This window comes from Cucumis melo, chromosome 2, assembly GCF_025177605.1.
Source record: "Cucumis melo cultivar AY chromosome 2, USDA_Cmelo_AY_1.0, whole genome shotgun sequence".
Lineage (NCBI taxonomy): Eukaryota > Viridiplantae > Streptophyta > Magnoliopsida > Cucurbitales > Cucurbitaceae > Cucumis > Cucumis melo.
Window position 1 is genome coordinate 7,870,852 of NC_066858.1, and position 19,882 is coordinate 7,890,733.

General features: G+C 35.8%; 1 long non-coding RNA gene across 1 annotated transcript; it reads left to right on the plus strand.

The window, feature by feature from the left end:
- The first annotated feature begins 15,221 nt into the window (after nucleotides 1-15,221).
- LOC103491966 (uncharacterized) lies at nucleotides 15,222-17,176 on the plus strand. Its single transcript, XR_538188.3, has 2 exons — nucleotides 15,222-15,570; nucleotides 16,556-17,176. It is a non-coding gene; the product is annotated as an uncharacterized LOC103491966 (long non-coding RNA).
- The last annotated feature ends 2,706 nt before the right edge of the window (nucleotides 17,177-19,882 follow it).

Genomic DNA, 19,882 nt, shown 5'->3' on the forward strand with positions numbered 1-19,882 from the left:
CTTCAGAACACAACATTGCTTATCCATTTACGAAGACTCTCACGACTAAGATGTTCGAGGGTCATCAAGAAAGTCTAGGTCTACGAGATATGTACATTAAGTAATCTAGGGTAAGTGGGAGATGTGTAATGGGTATGAGGATGCCCTAGTTTATTGTAGTTGTATATATACATTTTATGTAATATACTTGTACATTTTACCATTTCCAATGTTTGAGGATTACTTTATTATGTACATCCCATAATGACTAGAGTTTTAGTCCAAGTGGGAGTTTGTTGGGTTTTATGTTCTAAATTCATAGATAGTAAATATAACCCATTGGCAGTTATTAATAAAGTGTTATTTATTATATTATTAGTTTTGTCTTAATAACTTAAATCCAATAAACTAACATTCTGAGCTGTTTGATGAATCTTGAGTAGTATGTAGAGACATACAGGGATCAATGTTCAAGATCAACTTAAAGAGTTTATAGTATAGGGTTAAGGTTGGCTACCTTATCCTGGTAACTATATGGATACGACTCACTTTATATTTGGTACAAACACATTGATCCAATGCGTTCATGTAGGTGACATACAAGTAAGGGTATCCTATGCAATGAATTTGCATAAGATCGAACCATAAAATAGTAACCACAAGATGTAACTCTGTTAACTAGTTGACTTTCTACTTCATTAGGATGACCTAGTAACTTAGTCTTCATCCTGAGTGTATTATGAACTCATGTTCTTAAGAGATTGTCCTTTAATATGTACGGGTGAGAATGACCAGATTGCGGACTCAATATGCTTATCATTTTTGGAACAAGACCGAGTGGGAAGCTGGGAACATAATCACACAAGATGGAATTCGCTCCTTCCTGACTTTAGGGTAAGTAGATAAATGTTTCCTTAAATGGTGTCTCCTTGACTTGAACAAAGGACCCTACTCTCTCTATAGTACGAGAGGGTTTCTGTTTATTGGTTGGAACATAAATAGGTTGTTCATTAGAGGAGCATTGGTATTTAAGATCTAGAAGTAACCTAGGGGTAAAGCGGTAATTTGACTCATCTGGTGTTACAAACACTTTTGAATGACTAACTTACTGGTATTGGTCTATATCCATGACACAAAATATATCTACAGTGAGAAGAGTTCAGCTGTGAGTCTTTAGTGAAGTGTACACACAATTAACGAATATTGATTAATGTGTTTAATGAGTTTAGCCAATTAATCTCATATTTTTATAGTTTCTGGTCTACAGGTTCATTAGGTTCTCTTCCTAGCCTGTCAAGGATAATGAGGTTTAATTGTATTGGTTGTAGTTTGAAATGTTCAAATTTACTTTGGGAATTAATATAATATATGGTGATACATTATAATATAAAGTTTACATTTTAATTAAGCTTTATTATATAAATTTAATTTTAAATATGATTCAAAATTAATTTATGAGAGAATTAAATATTTGAATGAGTTCAAATATTAATTTAATGTGAATTAGATTCATATTAAAACTATAGGTTAAAATTTAATGTATATATGATACATATTAAAACTATAAGTTATGAGACAAAATTTATATTTGAATATGATTCAAATTTAGATTAAATTAAATATAAAATATTTAACTTAACAATTAATTAATTGGAGAATTAATAATAGTTTAGTTTAATTTTATTAAATTAAATTAAATTAAATTAAATTAAATTAAATTAAAACTATAGATTATTGGAGATATATTCATTTAAATATGATTTATGATTTAAATGAAATATTAATCAAATATGATTCAATTAATTATTAATTTAATTAATTAACTAGTTAATTATTTTAATTTTAATATTAATTTAATTGGTTAAATTAATAGGGAGAGTAGGTGGTTTTCCCACGTTTCCTGTTTTACTCTCCAACTTCCCTCTTTTACAATCTAAAAAAGAGGAAGCTACTGGTACGTGAAATCAGAGAAGAGTTCTAGGAAAAATTCGTATTGTATTTTCTCTTAAAAACACTCTCAAACAAAAATTTCTTCTCCAATTTAGGTTCCCATAAACCAAATCTCAACCTAGAGTATAGGAAGGTTTCCAAGTAGTGGTGCCCAATTTGAAGTTTTGTAGATCCAGAGACATCAACGTGCATAAGTTTTGCTATTCTTTATTCTCTGTAATTTATTTCTTGAAAGCATGCTTAGCCATAAATAAATTAGATTTTGCCAATGTATTGGTATTTTTAGGTTCCTAAATTAATTTAAGTTATGGTCTATGTTATTTATTTCGATGTGCAAGAGCTCTCATCCCTTCACTTTCTTCTTCAACCAGCCTCGTTCGGATTGGTTGTGTGTTGTCTGTCGTTGCTGCCCTCTACCATTGTCACTCATCGGTTTTGTTAAGATTGATGAGTTAGTGAGTGTTATGGGTCTTTGTTATGGAATTTTAATACCGATTAAATGTTAATTGAGACTCTAAATTAAATTTATTATTAAAATTGATTTTGGTTACATGTCTCTGGAAGGTCCTTTTGGCAAATCCCATTAAGGTTGGGAGGATTTTTGCAACCTCCATTTGAGTAAGTTTGTAAGGCCCTGATCGCATACTGCCAACGCGATAAAGACCCTGCAACAAGGATACTGAGTGAAGGGATTCTTGATCGTAGAATATATTTCGTGAAAGAAGTGTTACCTTGTAGAAGTACAAGTTATTATATCCTTTTAGGTAAAATAATGAGTTTATCGCCTAAGAATAGAAGAAAACATAGGAAAAAGTAGGCAATTTAATTAATCTTCAAATAGCATGATACAAAAGAACCTCATCCTTGTTTTATTATGTTTTAGTGCTCGAATCACAGGATTTTAGGCAAAAGAAGTGACACTCGATGATATAATGACTACGCAAGGAGACACGCTCAACCTATGCAGCAATAAACAATGTAAGCTATGCGACATGATGCACTAGCAGACAAATTTGGTTGGTGTGAATGTAAGAAAAAAAGGATAAATGGACGTATGCACAACGCTGATGAAGCTTTTCAGAGGCATTAATGACGCATGGAATGTCCTGTCAACATCAAGCCTTGCCTATATAAAAGAGCCTTTCACTTTAGAACGGGGTGTGCACATTTGGCTAGAGAGCAAGTGCTTATATCGGTTGTCTTCTCCCTTCCCTTGAGTTTTAATTGAAAGCTTAGAACAAGAGAAAGAGAGAGAGTTATCCTTTCATCTTTCCCCTCATTAATAGGCAAAAATTAGAGCCAAAAAGTACGAGAAATCAGACTCTTTGACGTGATACCTTCTCTTGTATTCCAGTTTACATTTTTCTTATATTGTTTTGCAAGATGGATACTATGGCCGAGAGACCTAAGGTTATTTTTATTAAAGTAATGCATTTCTTCTTTCATTCTTCCATATTTCTTGTACTTTATATGTTCAATCTGTTTGATTAGCTAACGAGCAAGGAAATGCGCTTTTAATATTTAGAGATTCAGAATGTATGTACTATGAGTTTTGCTGAGTTAAACGTGGATATCTAAGCATTGTACATTTGAGAGAAAAACAATGATCTAGATTGTAATCGCCTGACAAGTGAGAACCAACATTTAGTTAAGCTAGTGGTGAGAAGATTGTAGCGATACAATCTGATCGCTAAACCCCTTTGCATGCATACATTACCGAGAAGCCAATGTGTGTGGCGATAACACTGAAAGATTGCTCGCCTTAATTAAGGAAAAGTTACTACTAGCACATTCAAGATGATCAGATATAAATCATAGCACCAAGAGGTTGCTCACCCAAATTCAAAGTTAATAGTATCGCCTTGAAGTATTAAAGCACAATTTAATGCATTTAGATAATTAGACTATTCCTTCATCACCACCCCTAGAGATAAGTTAAATTTCCATTCCCATCATGTTACCATAACCACTTTGTACCCCCAAGCACCTTAGTGTAGGTAGTAGATTAAGAATATAGTGTGCATAACGTTTACTATATAGTTACAACGCATGATTTAGTGGTACGATAAGATAAGTAGGCATTTAAATTCTTTGTGTTCGTCCCTGGACTTACCAAGAAACCTTTCTTTGCTTGCACTTGGGCGATAGAGAGGAAAGCTTGCACGACATGAATAGTTTTAGAAAGCTAGCAACTTATGGATATGAATGCACCTTTTAACGCAGAACCTCATTCATTCACCTTTAAGTCGCTCACTTAGAGCCTAATATGAAATATAGAGCCTAATATGAAATATCCACGAAAAGAAACTTATGCATTGATTAAATAACAAGCAAGTTTTTGATGTTATTACTGGAGAATTTGATGTTTTCCTTTTAACTTAATTGTGCACTAATATTATGCAGAAGTTCTGATTCAGCTTAAAACTTGGCTAGCAGCCTAATTCCAAATGAAAGATTTGGGAGAGGCACAATATGTTCTTGTGATCTAAATCATAAGGGATCCTAAGAACAAAATGCTAGTACTGTCTTAGGTAACGTATATCGATAAAATATTAGTTCGATATTCAATGCAAAACTCTAAGAAGGATTTTTTTTAGGCACGGGGTTCACTTGTCTAAGAAACAGTGCCCTAAGACACCTTAAGAAGTTGAGGATATGAGACATATTCCCTATGCCTCAACTGTAGGTAGCTTAATTATGTTATGCTCTGCACTAGGCTAGATATTTGTTATGTAGTAGGAATAGTCAGTAGGTATTAGTCCAATCTAAGGTTAGACTACTGTATGGTAGTTAAAATTATTCTCAAGTATATTTGGAGAACGGGAGACTACATGCTTGTGTATGGAGCTAAGGATTTGATCCTTACAGGATATACTGACTCTAATTTCCAAACAGATAAGGATTCTAGGAAATCCACATCGAGATCAATGTTCACTCTGAATGGGGGAGCAGTGGTATGACGTAGCATCAAGCAAGGATGCATTGCAGACTCTACTATGAAGCCTGAGTACGTCGCTGCTTGTGAAGCAGCAAAAGAAGCAGTTTGCCTTACGAAGTTCCTACATGATTTGGAAGTTGTTCCAAACAAGAACTTGCCAATCACTCTATATTGTGATAATAGTGAGGCAGTAGCCAATTCTAAAGAACCTTGCAGCCACAAACGAGGGAAACACATAGAGAGGAAGTTTCACCTGATACGAGAGATTGCGCAATGAGGGGATGTGATCGTCACCAAGATCGCTTCAGAGCACAACATTGCTGATCCATTTACGAAGACTCTTACGGGTAAAGTATTCGAGGGTCATCTATAAAGCCTAGGTCTACGATATATGTACATTAGGTAATCTAAAGCAAGTGAGAGATGTGTAATGGGTATGAGAATGCCATAGTTTATTGTATTTGTATATATATGTTTTATGTAATATATTTGTACATTTTACCATTTTCAATGTTCGAGGATTACTTTATTATGTACATCCCATAGTGACTAGAGTTTTAGTCCCAGTGGGAGTTTGTTGGGTTTTATGTCCTAAAACTCGTAGACAATATTATAATCAACTGATCATTATTAATTAAGTGTTATTTATTTTATTATTAGTTTTGTTTAATAACCCAAATCTAATAAACCAAAGTCCTAAGCTATTTGATGAGTCTCGAACAATATGTAGAGAGATACGGGGATCTATGTTGAAGATCAACTTAAAGGGTCTATAGTATAGGGATAAGGCTGGGTACGACTCACTTTGTATTTAATACAAAGACAATGATCCGACACGGTCGTATGTGTGACATACGAGTGAGGGTATCGTATGCAATGAGTTTCCATAAGACCGAACCACGAAATAGTAATCACTAGATGTAACTCAGTTAACTAGTCGAGTTTCTATATCATTAGGATGACCTAGGTAACTTAGTCTTAATCCTGAGTGTATTATGAACTCCTGTTCTTAAGGGATTGTCCATTGATTTGTACAGGAAAGAGTGGCCAGATTGTCGACTCAATATGCTTATCATTTTGGGGACAAGATCGAGAGGAAAGTTGGGAACATAATCACATAGGATGGAATTCACTATTTCCTCACTTTGTGGCAAGTAGATAAGTGTTCCCATAAATGGTGCCTCCAGGACTTAAACAAAGAGCCGTACCCTCTCTATGGCACGCGAGGGATTTCTGTTTAGTGGTTACACCATAAACAGGTTGTTCATTAGAGGAGCACTGGTATTTAAGAAATAGAAGTAACTCAGGGCTAAAATGATAATTTGACCCAACTGGTGTTACAAACATTTGTGAAGGACTAACTTACTAGTATTGGTTTATATCCATGGACACAGAAATATACCTATAGTGAGAAGAGTTCAGTTGTGAGTCTTTAATGAAGTGTGCACACAGTTAACGAATGTTGATTAATGTGGTTAATGAGTTTAGCCAATTAATCTCATATCGTTGTAGTTTATAATCTTTAGGTCCATTAGGTCCCCTTCTTAGCTCGTAAAGGGTAATGAGATTTCTTTATATTGGTTGTAGTTTTAAATGTTCAAATCTACTTTGGGAATTAATATAATGTATGATGATACATTATAATATAAAGTTTATATTTTAATTAGTCTTAATATATAAATTTAATTTTGGATATGATTCAAAATTAATTTATGTGAGAATAAAATATTTGAATAAGTTCAAATATTATTTTAATGTGAATTAAATTTATATTAAAACTATAGGTTAAAATTTAATGTCTATATGACACATATTAAAACTATAGGTTATGAGAGAAATTTATATTTGAATATGATTCAAATTTGGATTAAATTAAATATAAGATATTTAATTTAGAAATTAATTAATTAGAGAATTAATTAAAAGTTTTGTTTAATTTGATTTAATTAAATTAAAACTATAGGTTATGGGAGAGATATTCATTTAAATATGATTTAAATGAAAATTTTAATTAAATATGATTTAATTAATTAATTAATTAACTTAATTAATGATTTTAAGATTAATATTAATTTAATATTAGTTTATTAAATTAATAGGGAACGTGTGTGGTTTTTCTACGTTCCTATTTATTCTCTCAACTTTTTCATTTCTTCCATCTAAAGAAGAGGGAAATATTTGCATAACAAAATAGAAAGGTTGTTCTATGAGTTGCAAAGAACATTTCTATGATTTTGGAGGCTCTGCTTCTGTGTAATCTCTAAAAAAAAGAATTCTCTCCGAAACAATCCCTTCCAATTTGGTTCCCACATACCAAATCTCAACCCAGAGAATAGGAAGTTTTCCAAGTGATGGTGCCATAATTTGAAGTTTTGTAGATCCAGAGACGTCAACGTGGGTATGTATTCCTCTTCTTTGTAATTCTATGTAATTATTCTTATCACGCTTAGCCATTAATAAATTAGATTTTGTCAATGTACTGGTATCTTTAGGTTCCAATTAAAACTGAGTTATGGTTCTGTGATATTTTCGCTGTGCAAAGACTTTCATCCCTTCAAAAACAACGTTGGACGCTATGACCATCAATAGTCAATAGTGGAGAGATGATGGATTTGGATCACGACAAGACAATAGTAGGACTAAAGGAAATAAAGAAATGATAGAAGATGGAGTAGATAGAAATTAAATGGTGGCATTACAAGGACAAGCACCAAAATGAACAAGCTCTTGCAATCAATGGCGTTATCACAAGTGAATGCCACAGGAAGCTCTATTTAGAAGGTGCACAAAGTGGCTGATCTAGGTTACGTGGGATGCAGAGGTCCTCATAATACTAACGCATGCTCATTAAACACTAAATCCGTTGCCTATGTCAAGAGAGACCTCTATTCAAACATGTATAATGAGGGATGAAGAGATCACCCAAATTTCAGCTGAGCGAGTCAAGATCAAAATGCTAAAAGGCGACAAGGTGGCCAAGACAATAATTATTACAATGAAGCACCTGGCTATCGCCAAAGACAATATAACGATAGGCCACACCATTAAGCCAAACACCATCATCACAAGAACAACCTTACCCCATCTTCATCCTAATCAATGGAAGCCTTATTTCACGAGTATATGTAGAGGAATGATGCCCTTCTGCAAAGTCAACCTCATCTATCAAGAATTTGGAGCTACAGTTGAGGTAATTGGCCAGTGATATCTCTAGATGACCAAAAGGATCTCTCTCGAGCAACAAAGAAACATGTATTCAAGCAAAAGGATCTGACAAAGAAAAGTGCCAAGGTGTGACACTTAGAAGTTGAAGAAATTTGACCATCAGCGAACTTGACTCAGACGTAGAAATTTCATTTCTACCTTTACTGTAGAGATCAATAGCTCAAGTAATAATTTCAATCCTTTAATTTTCTCTTTAACTAATGATGCTTCTTCCTTGCAGAATAATAACGTACCAAATAAGGAAGTAGAGAGCACGAGGCGAGAAGAACAACATGGTGAAGCGTCTAATCAGGCGACAAGCTCTAACCCTTTACGCCTCCTCCATTTCTTGGTCGACTGAAGAAAAAGGGCAATGATCAAAAAGTTTTTGTTTCCCGTAAACTTCGTTATTCTGGACTATGAAGTTGATAAAAAAGTTTCAATTATTATGGGGGGCCATTCCTGTCAACTGGTCGCCCTCTCATAAACGTCCACCAAGAGGAGTTGATAATGCATTTTAATGATGAAGAAATTAAGTTCAACATTGTCAGCACGATGAAGTTCCCCGTCGATGTTGAAAATTGCAACGTGATGGAGTCCCTTATATGAGATTATTAAAAGGAAAAAGCCTACTATGAGTTATTTAGCATTGAAGAATTCCTTAAAGAAGAAGATCCAAATTATATACTGGAAGAAGTAAATGTCGTGTCTGGCAAAAAGAAGTCGAATCTTTGGATCTATAAACCAAAGGCGAAAAGAAGATAAAGCCATCAATCCAAGAACCACCACCACTTGAAGTATGCATATTTGAGGGAGAATGACACTCTGCTCGTGATCATCTCTGTCCACTTGGATGCCGCAGAAGAGAAAGCGTTATTAAATATGTTAAAATGCCACAAAAAGGTGATAGGATGGACCTGACGAACATCCAAGGCATAAGCCCATCCTATTGCGTGCATAAGATTAGGTTGGAAGAGGGTCAAGAGGGTACAATTCAGTTCCAAATGTGATTAAACCTCGCGATGAAAGGGATCGTTAAGAAGGAAATTATTAAGTGACTTGACGCGGGAGTGAACTATCCAATCACAGATAGTGAATAGGTTAGCACAGTCCAATGCATTCCTAAGAAAGGCGAGATGACTGTTGTGAAGAATGAGAAGAATGAATTGATTCCAACGTAAACAATCATGAGGTGGAAGATTTGTATGAATTACCGCAAGCTAAATGCAACGACAAAGAACGACCACTTCCCTTATTTTTCATTGCCCAAATGTCAGACAAGTTTGTTGGAAATGAATTTTATTGATTTCTGGATGGTTACTCTGGGTATAACTAGATCACAATTGCATCGGAAGATTAGCACAAGCTGACGTCTACATATCCTTATGGTACATTTGCATTTTATTGAATGCCTTTTGGCTTGTACAATGCGCTAAGGACATTTTAGAGGTGCATGTTGGTTATCTTCTTGGACTTATTGGAGAGATTAGTAGAGATATTCATGGATGGCTTTTTCAGTATTTGGGCATTCTTCTAAGGAACATCTAAGTAGCTTAGAAGAAGTTTTAGAGAAGTGTGAAGAGACACGACTCGTTTTAGACTGGAAGAAGTGTCACTTCATGGTTAGAGAGTGAATTGTGCTTAGGCATAAGAACTCCTACGCGAAATTGGAAGTAGACCCCACGAAGATTGATGTGGTGAGTAAGTTGTCACTGTCTTCGGATGTCAAACCATCGAGGAGCTTTCTAGGACATGTTGGATTTTAAGAAGATTTATCAAAGGATTTTCCCATATCGCCAAAACTCTTAGTAACTTATTATGCATCGATCAACTCTATAGCTTTCATGAAAAATGGAACAAGGCGTTTCAGACACTAAAAGAAGCATTGACCTCAACGCTTATCCTCATCATGCCAGATTGGTAAAAAATATTTCAAGTTTAGAGTAGTCGAAGAAAAGAAGAAATGCCAGAGTACGAGATAGATTAGAAAAGCATTCTGAAAGGTTTAACGATGTGCACAATAGAAATCATGTTTAGAATCTTCAGATGATGCTTGAGGATAAGCATTATTTTAAATTTGAGGGTGTGATAACTTGTAGAATACAAGTTATTATAGCCTTTTAGGTCAAATCATGAGGTCTTATCGCATAAGAATAGAAGAAAACGAAGGAAAAAGTACGTGGTTTGATTAATCTCTTAATAACATACTACAAAATAACCTCATCCTTGTTTTATTATGTTTTAGTGCTCTAATCGTAGGATTTTAGGTAAAAGAAGTGATGCTTGGCAATATAATGATTACCTGAGGAGACATACTCATCCTATGCGACAATAAACAGTGCAAGCTAGGCAACATGATGCATTAGTAGACAAATTTGTTTAGCGTGAATGTCAGAGAAAGGACAAAAGGACGTCTGTACAGCGTCGATATAGCTTTTCAGAGGTATTAATGATGCATGGAATTTCATGTCAACATCAAGTCTTGCCTATAAATAGAGACTCTCACTTCATAATGGGGTGTGAACATTTGGCGGAGAGCAAGTTCTTAGATCGTCCATCTTCTCCCTCCCTTAAGTTTTAGGTGAGAGCATCGAACAAGAGAGAGAGAGTTATCCTTTCATCTTCTCCCTCATCAAGGGCAAAAATCAGAGCTAAAGAGTATCATAAATCAAACTCTACGATGTGACACCTTCTCTTGTATTCCAATTTACATTTTTCTTGTATTGTTTTGCAAGATGTACACTACCGAGAGGCCTAAAGTTATTTTTATTAAAGAAAGGCATTTCTTCTTTCATTCTCCTATATTTTTGTATTTTCCATGTTCAATCTGTTTTATTAGCTAGCAAGGAATGAAATGTATTTTTAATATTTACAGAATCAGAATGCATGTACTATGAGTTTTACTGAGTTAAACGCGGATATCTAAGCATTTTACATCCGAGAGAATAATAATGATGTATATTGTAATCACCTGACAAGTAAGAACCAACATTTAGTTAAGCGAGTGGTGAGAAGATTGTGGTGATACAATCTTATCGCCAAACTCATCCTTTGCATACATTACCAAGAGGCCAGTGTGTGTGGCGATAGCAGTAAAGAGGTTGCCCGCATTAATTAAGGATAATTTACTAATAGCACATTCAAGATGATCATATATGAATCATAACTTAACTTTGTGTATTTATTTCCCAAAATGTGAACAAATATGGCAAAAGCGTCGAGAGATTGCTCGTCCTAATTCATAGTTAATATATGCTTTGTATCGCCTTGAAGTATTAAAGCACAATTCAATGTGTTTAGATAATTATACCATTCCTTCATAGCGAAGCCTAAAGATAAGGTCAATTTTCATTCCTATCAGGTTACCATGACCAACTTGCACCGCTAAGCACCTTAGTGTAGATAGTAGACTAAGAATATAATGTGCATGATTTAGTGGTGCGATAAAATAAGTAGGACCTTAAATTTCCTGTGTACGACCTTGGACTTACCTAGAATCCTTTCTTCAATTGCACTTGGGCAATAGAGAGGAAATCTTACACGACCTGTATATTTTTAGAAAGCACTTTTAAGTAGCTCATTTAGAGCCTAATATGATAAATCCATGAAAAGAAACTTATTCATAGATTAAATAACAAGCAAGTATGTGTGAGGCCCTGACCCAAAGAAAGGAAATCCTAGTGGAGAGAATCCTTGTTGGGAAGTCATTTCAGATAGAAGTATACGACATCCTGCAAAGAAACATGCAAAGGGTAAGAAGGTGATGCAAAACCAAATGCTTAAGTACCATTGCAAGAAGGCAAGCGATGCGATAAGGATAAGCTGACAAGAAAGAAGCATGTATTGGAAGAGTTATACAATTAGAATGGTAATGCGAGAAGAAATGCTTATGCTTAAGGAAGGAGGCGAGGAAGTGTCTTGTAAGTATGACTTGACCACTCGCTGAAAGGAAGTAAATATCTGATGCTTTCCAAGAAGATAGGAAAGTCAGACGATTGAAGAATTTGGCTTCCAAAAGAGATAAGGTGTGCGTCTCGAGGGAAAGTCCAATCGTCGCTAACGGATAGCCCACGTGAATAGTACTAGTTTGGGTTGACTACATGGCACAACAAGTTGGTAAGAAGACACATGTAAAATTTTGAAAAGACCCCTGGATATGGGATATCACTACAAAAGGGGCCAAAGACCGAAATGGAAAGGGGAGTTTTTGTTCGAAAAAGTTAGATTTTTGGATGAAAGTGAAGAAAGGAGATCCTAAATGATAAGCAGATGGTCGAGGAAATCGCTAGACGAGAAGAGGAATTCGAAAGCAGAGAAGGAGGGCTTCGAGTATTCATCAGTGACAAACAAGATTCTAGTGTGATTTTTAAATTTTTTTCTTTTATGTTTAAACCTTTTATTTGCTTGTATAGTTATAAATGAATGTCTGTGGACGATTCTTTCTAATCCAAGTGAGTATCTCTATAACTATTGATGTCTTTGAGTAGTTATCGTGAGGAGATTATCTGTGAATCCCTATCAAGGGAGGAAACATTTATGAATGTCTTCCATAATTAGTTAGTAAAGTGGTTGTAAACGTGATACTTGATGAGTATGTTCTATTGATGAGAATATCTTAACGTTGATTCTTATTGTGTGATTTTGGTGACTACTGAAATACTATGTAAGAAAAGTAAGTAGCCTGCTAACCTTTATGTGTACTATTTTGTAATGGTTGTTTATCTAGAGAAGATGAAGTCTATCACTAGACGCTAGTGAGAATTCCAAGTAACACTACAAGAAAATGAAGCATTTCCGATGCAGAAAAGGACGTCGGCATAAAGAACGTCGGGAATAAGGGCTTTCCCGATGCCGTCAACAACGCGTCAGAAGATGCGTCGAGAAAACACTCTTTCCCGACGCATCACGAAGGCGTTGGCAAGTATACGTCGGGAAAAGGGTAAATTAATTTTAAAAAACGAACTATTCCCGACGCCGTGAACAGTGCATCGGGAGCGGCATCGGGAATAGGGGTTTTTCCTGATGCAGCATTAAACGTCGAGAAAAACATTTAATGAGCGTCGGGAATTCCCCTTTTCCCGACGCTTTTTTGGGGATTTCCGACGCCACGTCACTGCATCGGGAAATCCCCTTTTAAATCGTTTCAGTTCTGTAATTTACAGAACCGAAACCGAGAGGGGAAAAGAGAGGAGAAGCCGAGAGCGTCGTCGCCATTTCCGTCGCCCTTCCGCCGCCGTCCGTCGCCGTTGTTCCTCGCCGCCGTCTGTCACTTTTGGTAAGTGGAAAATGAAAATTTATTTAGTTTAAATTTATGTTTTAGGGTTTTTTTGATGAAAATTATTTTAGGATTTTTTTTTGAATAGATTTTTGTTTGTTAAATGTATTTTTGTATAGAGTGTGTGTAATTTGTGGTTGAATTGAAATTTGAATGGTTTAGGGTTTAGGGTTATTTAGAAAATTGAATTGAGGGGGGATTTTATAGTTAAATGAAAATTGAATGGGGGTTGAATTGGGGGAGGGAGTTTATTGTTAAATTGAAAATTGAATTGGGAGGGAGGTTTATATTTGAATTAAAAATTGAAATTGGAGGGGGGGGGGGGGAGGGTTTAATAGTTAAATTGAATTTTGGGGGGGGGGGGGGGGGGGGGGGGATGTATAGTTAAATTTAAAATTGAATTGGGGGGGGGGGGGGGTTTAAGTTAAATTGAAAATTGAAAACGGGGGGGGGGGGGGGGGGGGAGGGGATTTATAGTTGAATTGAAAATTGAAATTGGAGGGGAGGGGAGGGGAGAGGGGGTTAATAGTTAAATTGAATTTGGGGGAGGGGGAGTTAATAGTTAAATTGAACTGGGAATGTAATATGTGTGTTAAGATTTGTTTTGGCTATCCTCCAGTTATGGTAGCCTGTTTGTGTTGAATATTTTTATTGTTGATTTGAGATGGCTATCTTGCAGTTATGGTAGCTTTATTGTTTTGAATTTTTTTATGTTTGGGATGGCTATCGTGTAGTTATGGTAGCCTTTTTTGTTTTGAATTTGCTGGTTTCAAGGGGTGCAGTTATGGTAGCCTCTATAGTTTGGAGGGGTTTGTAGGATGCGAAGATTTTGAAGTATTTTGTTGTTAATAATTAGGTTGTGTTGGCTATCCTGCAGTTATGGTAGCCTCTGAAGTTTGGAGGGGTTTGTAGGATGCGAAGATATTTTGAAGTATTTTGTTGATAATAATTAGGTTGTGTTGGCTATCCTGCAGTTATGGTAGCCTCTATAGTTTGAAGTTAGTTATTGAAAAATAGTGAAAATTCAGGGGAGTAAGTTATGGATGTGAAAGAGTGAGAGGCATATGTTTCTAATCAAACCTATTTATGTTTTAGGGACTTAAACGATGGATAAGGGTTGGATGAAACTTAGAAATAATTTATCCCTTGAGTATAGACATGGAGTGACCCAATTTTTAGAATTTTCCAAATTTCACGTTGATGCTTACGGACGATTAGGGTGTCCATGCAAGAGATGTTTGAATTTAAATTGGAGCTCATTAGAGGGTGTGGAACGACATCTGCTGACTATTGGAATATCCCCTACTACATAGAATGGGTGTATAATAGAGAGTCATTAAAGAGTTTCGGGCCGACTGTCAGATGCTCACAACCTTTAAAGAGTTCCGGGCCGATTGTCATAGACATTTCAAAAAGTACAGCGACCCGAAGGAGGCTCGTGCCAACCCACCAAACGCATTGGTTGAACGTGATGAGGATTGGCACTTCCTCTGCGACCATTATATCAGCCGTGCATTCCAGGTATTTGTCATGATTAATTATGATAACAAGTTTTAATATGCATAAGAAATAAACAATATAATTGTTTTAATACAGAAGCAATCACGGACGAACAAGGCTGCTAGACAGAAGCAGCCTTACAATCATAGTAGCGGGTCCAAGTCGTTTCTACAACGACAGTATGAGCTCGCTGAAAGAAGAGGGCAGTTGATCAATCGTGTGGAATTGTTCCGGGAAACACACGTTTGAGCTGGGACATTCGTGTCGCAGGCCGCCGAGGATGCACATGTAAGTTATGACCTTATTAATTATCTACTTTCATTATATATTTTTGCGCGTTACCTAACATAGTTTTAAAATTTGTTGTAGAATCAAATGCTAGAACTCCAATCCCAACCTACCATAGAGAGTAGTCAACCACTCTCTGAGGATGAGATATGCGATCAGGTGTTGGGTAGACGACCAGGTTACTCAAAAGGCCTTGGTTGGGGATCCAAGCCGAAGGCCCGCAGAACGGCGAGTGCAAGCAGTTCGTCGACATCTTGTTCGCAGTCCACAGAAAAAGAGATTGAATTACAAGCTAAACTTCATGAAGCTTTGGAACGGATTGAAGTACAAGATAGAAATCACCAAGCATTAGCTTCACAAGTGGAAAGTATGAAAAAGATGATAGAAGAACTAACTCGTGCACAACAGGGACCACCACATGATCCCTAGCTCTGCGGTACGTATATGTCTCTATTATTCTTAAGTTTTTGCAATATATGATTATGTACTAAACTTAGTTATTTTTATACCATTTTTAGAACCGAAGGTATAGAATAACGCACGTACGTACCTCCTTGGGAGACTTTTTCTTAATGTTTATGTTTTTTCTATTTTGAGAACTATATTTTGTTGTAGTGAACTTATTCGTATTATTTATTTTAATTCTATTTTTTTAATTTGTGTTTGTATATTTCTTAATTTATTTTAATTTATATTTAATTTTTTTAATTTAATCCAAAACGTCGGGAAATTTTTTTGAAATATCTGAACATTATTGTGAATGTTTGAGCAAAATATTATAAGGAAAAAAGTAGAAATAAACTATTTAAAATATATATATAAAAAGGAATTCCCGATGTAAAGAAACGTCAGGAAAAAACGTCGGAAAAGAAGTTTTTCCGACGTCGAAATCTGCATCGGCATAGGCTGCGTCGGAAATACCTCATTCCCGATACAGCCTATGCCGACGCATATCTTGGCGTCGGGAGAGGCTTTCCCGACGTCGTACCAATACAACATCGGGAAAGCCTCTACCGACGCATTTCTCCCGACGTTCTTCCCGATGCCGTTTGGTACGTCGAGATATCCTTTTTCGACGTACTTTTCATTTTCACCGACGTTTTTTGGGGTCGGGAGTACCCCCTTCTCTTGTAGTGTAACTTTCACATCACTAGTTGAGTGTGAATCCCAAGTCTAGGAGAGAGAAGAATCCAAGGTCTAAGTAAGTTACAACGAGACGCTGGTTTAATGAAAAAGGATGAATGTGACGTGGCGCTTGTGGTGATGGTTGTTGTGGTTTGATACGAAGAAAATTATTTGTTCGCAATCTAATCTTGTGAATATTTGTTATCTGATTATTATTGTTTTCTCCATAAAGGTATTTCTCAACCCATTACTCACTAAGTCTGTTTGACTTATGTTTTAAAGTTTTTCTTCCTCAGGTTTTTAGTTGTTAAAGCCAAGCAAAGGATGATTTCAGGCATTGTAGCCTAGTTAAAAAGGAAAGGCAGAGTTACTATGTAGCGTTATACAACGTGAAAGTCTTGTCATCTTATCTTGCGTCTAAAAAGGCAGTTGGCAAGCGCATCGCTCCTTTGCGTAAATGGCTCCGCTCAATAGGAAAGCGAGAGCAATACCCAGGTTGGTGAGGCCAAGCCAGGGAAGCCAGAGGGCTAGAAAGTTAAGTCAGGGGAGGAACAACCCTAAACACGATCCACTAACAAAGGGTTTTGCAACAAGCAGTGTTTAGCGACGCAGAGAGAAAAGGGTTGTAAAGGGCTGCCTTCGAGTTAGGATGTTAATGACTTGAGGGGAAGAGGTTGAAGAAAGGGATTCTAGATTCCTAAAGACCTTAACTTGAAGATTTTTACCTTGGCGGCAAGGTGAGAACAAGGTGCATTGCTACACAATGAGGCGGGTAAACCAGACGTGAAGTTAGAAAAGTTGTGCAAGACAAAGGGAGGTTGTAAGATTATGTCTTAAGTCTTGTTGTAAGGAAAAATTTAAAGTTTTATTTGAACCTTGTAAAAGTGTTAAGTTAATAAAGAAAAGTTTTGTTTTTATTCCATTGTACTATCTCGCGTGTGTCTTGTAATGGTGTAAAAGAGAAAGTGAACAAAGTGCTAAGGCGAAGTTAATGAAATTTAAGTTGCTTATTTCGCTATTGTGTTAAGAAATCTTGGCATGTAAGCCCTATGTTAAGGTTGTCAAAGATAAGCCATTTCGTTTACTAGGCGTTCAACATTTACTACATGGCGTGGTAGACGTTGAAGGTCTAGGCCCTATGCCTTTACTTAGTTGTGAGAAGCGACTTTGGGATAGGGGGGTGACAAAGTTGGTAAGCTAAGATAATTAAATTAGTACTTTGTTGGCAAAAATTGCTAATTCAAATTTTGATTTTGAGTAGATGAGATTTGTGATTTCATTTGCAGCTAAGAATTTAGCATAGTCTGAGGTAAGGGTTCTACTACTGGATTTTCGATTTAGGGTTAATTACTATGATAATTAGGATAGAGTTTGATTTTTGTGATAATTGTGATACAATTATATGCATAACCAATAATAGTTGTGATGATAAACTATTTGTATAGCCTAAGGTTACTGTTAATTGTGAAGGGTAGCTATTGGGTTAGGTTAAGGTTCCTGTGAAATGTTAAAGCATAATTATCTGCATATGCTTACTTTGGGAACTACCCATGCTTGCTGTAAAAAATATGATTGTTTACATGTCTATTAATGGATTGCTGATAAGGCATGATGTGGTTTAAAATGTGACAGTTTACTGTCAATCTTTTATTGATGAAATTTATGCATAGCCTATGGGTTACTGTATAATTGTGTTAGATAACTGTTAGCTTAGTATGGTCAGTTACTGTGATATTTGGGATGAGAGTCAGTTACTTAGCCAATGAGTTACCATAAATTTATGAAAGGTAGCCATTTGTATAGTCTATTGTGACAATATGTATGGTGAATAGTTAATTGCATATTATGTGGTTTACTGTGAAATCATGAGGATGATTATTTACTGATTTTATTATATGTATATGCTTTGGATTAACGGTGATTATTAGTTAGCTATTAGGACAGTATGCCCCTGTGTATGATGTCCTTATTCGTTCTCCACCCTTATGTGCCTACTATGTGTTCTTGTAGGTTCAATCTTTATGATTATTATGTGCCCCTGCAAGTTCACTCTATTTGATTATTATGTGTTTCTACACGCTCACTCTTTGTGATTATTACGTGTTTCTACGAACTTACCTTTATGAGACTGATTTGTGCTTTAAGGATTCGCAAGTTTGTTATGCCATGGGGTGCACCTAATAGGAAGTTAGCTTTCACCTAGTGTGTCCAGTAGTGAGTCTCTTACTGGGTATATTTTATATACGTACCATTTCTATGTTTAGCTTTTCAGAAAAGGGTAAAAAGAAAGGAAAACTGGAAAGTGATAAGAAAAACCCGTGATTGGTCATATAGGGACATTTACGATATTTCTTCTACTATCTTCCATGATTTCCTTATGTTTTCTATGCCATGTTTAAGATAGTTTTATTCTAAACATATTGTTTTTATTATTTTAGTTAGGGACCGAACAACTTATTTCTTTTAATGGTTTTTTGTTACTTTTGTTTTGCAAACATTGTTTTCCTTAGTTTGTTTTATATTTGACTTCTATTTAATAAAATAAGGTCATCCCTCAACGAAATCCTTCAAGAATATACCTTGAAAAATCTAAGACTTGTTGGAGCAATACGCAAGCATCAAAGAAGAGCCATCCAAACTCCTTCCTCTATGAGACATACAACACGGTATTGACCTTGTTCTAGGGTTTTCTCTTCCTAATCTTTCTCATTATAGGATGAACCTAAAGGAGTATGCCACCTTACACCAATATATATAGAAGAACTCATGGAGAAATGACATATACAACCAAGTATAAGTCCTTGTGCAACTCCAGCCTTGTTAACCCCAAAAAAAAATGACAGTTGAAGGATGTGTGTTGACAGCAGAGCCATCAACAAAATAAATGTCATGCCCCGTCCCAAAATCCACTATATGCGACCAAGTAGAGATGTGGCTGCCTAGACATTCCACATGAGTCTCTCTGCCGTGCAAAAATAAATGCAACCAACAACTTATACACGTGTGAAATCAAATGAAATAAGAAGTCTTCATTGATGTTTTAAATAATGGAGTACATTCAATACTCATACAAGGTTTCTTTCAAAAGAACTATATACGACAAAAACAACATTCAGCTCCTACATGCTATGCAAGTTGACAGTGGCCACTACCACAATGATGTGTTTCACGAATGGCAGAGTAGGCAATCAACGCTACAAGTTCACACTAGATGTCCTTTGCTACCCGAGGGGGATTGAAACAAAATATTTGAAAGGTTAAATGAAAATGTCTTGTGAATAGGGTCTTTATCAATGCCTTTGATAAATCAAGGTTTACCTTAACGCATTATAATCACTTCGCCAAGTCATATGGTATAGATAATATATAATTCAATCAGTAAGACATTTGGATTTAAATCAAATCATTTCAATGCATTAGGTGATTCGCAACATCTCAATTTTAAGAGCAACCCTCATAAATCAGTAGATACCTATTCCAAGCTTGATATACTTTTATGTTAAAAAGGTTCCTTTGATGAAGGTATTCATTAGATACCTAATTTCCAATCACTAGGACAGATTAATGAGATGAGGGTTCTACAAATGTCTAGATTTTCATCTTATGAGATAAGGGCATGTGCG